Below are 1,348 nucleotides of genomic sequence, written 5' to 3' on the forward strand. Positions count from 1 at the left end.
AGTTTGAGTTTAACAGATCCAGTTAACTGGCTGATGAACTGAGCTGCTGTTCAGTGTCAATAAAGTTCAGTTTGGATGTTGCCGACTCACATTTTGGCGACCTCTTTGACGAGCTCCCTGCACGTCATCTCCTTCATCTGACAGAGGACAAACAGAGACACCGTTAGTGAACAGGAAACAGGAAGTCGTCCTCGCCGCGGTGACGCAGCCAGATCTGGTCTATCAGTGACTTTCATCATGACGTAACAAGCTCGTTATTTTCTCCATGATTGATTTACTCTACCGAAGGTCGGGCTGTTCATATACAGCACCTCCCTGAGGGTGAAAGGTCAAAGGGCGAGTGCAGAGGGACGGAGCTCTTGGAAGTTTCACTCTTTACATTTAATTTAAAGTTTCTCAGCTTCTCTGTGATTTCACTGTTTTATCAGCGTCCAGATTCTTCCTGCGATCGCACCGAAAAATCAAACACCGCGTGCCAACGTGAAGATGGCTGCAGTCCCTCAGACAGAGAGAGTGTGTGTGTGTGTGTGTGTGTGTGTTTGTGTGTGTGTGTGTGTGTGTGTGTGTCTCTCTCTCTCTCTACAGGATCCAATGACGCTGACATGTCGAGATTTAACAGCTGTGTGTTGCTGGATGAGAGCATTTGTTCGTGCGCTGCCCCGGGAGCTCACCTGGTGGAGCAGGTACCATTAAAGCTGAGTGCATGTCTCTCTCTCTCTGTCTCTCTCTCTAATATATAAAATAACATCGTAATAAAAAGGCAAAATGCCCCAAAAATCCATCTTTCTTTTAAATTATGTAGGAAGATTTGACACAATGACACCATAGTTTTGTTTTTATTTCTCTATTGACTAATTCTATTGTTCCAGCTTCACCTTTAAAACTGCTTTGAGTGTTCGACGTGTCGACGACAACCATGACGCTGCACTGATTATTTTATCAGTTATTTGTCCAGGATAAACGTCTCCGGATGTTTCGTTCAGTGCGACAGGAAACAGGAATCAGACTCTAGAGAAACTGTTTGGTCTTCAGAGACTCAGGTGACGCTGCTGCACATTAACACTCACCTGCAGTTTCTCGATCTCTGTCTTGGCGGCTTGTTTCGCTTTTCCGATGGCGCAGCCCCAGTAACCCTGGACACACACACACACACACACACACACACACACACACACACAGTTTGGTTACTAACGGACTCAGACTGTCGGTCTGTAAAAACACTGAGAGGCCGGATAAATATAAAATAAATATAAATTTCAGAATATACAGAAACACGTCTCACGTATGAAATGCCGGACGGGTCGACCATGTAGAGCTGAGGACCGTCGTCTTTGTCGTACGAGCCCAA

At 45.5% G+C, this 1,348-nt stretch overlaps 1 non-coding gene across 1 annotated transcript; it reads right to left on the reverse strand.

Moving 5' to 3' along the window:
- Positions 1-69: 69 nt before the first annotated feature.
- On the reverse strand, positions 70-1,348 carry LOC111649112 (proteasome 20S subunit alpha 3). The gene is made up of 3 exons (XR_015436671.1): positions 1,283-1,348; positions 1,068-1,133; positions 70-137 (listed from the first exon to the last, which is right to left on the reverse strand). It is a non-coding gene; the product is annotated as a proteasome 20S subunit alpha 3 (transcript).

The sequence above is a fragment of the Seriola lalandi genome, unplaced genomic scaffold (assembly GCF_002814215.2).
Source record: "Seriola lalandi dorsalis isolate HSWRI2012SDOR001 ecotype SW California unplaced genomic scaffold, Sedor1 jcf7180002049965, whole genome shotgun sequence".
Classification (NCBI taxonomy): domain Eukaryota; kingdom Metazoa; phylum Chordata; class Actinopteri; order Carangiformes; family Carangidae; genus Seriola; species Seriola lalandi.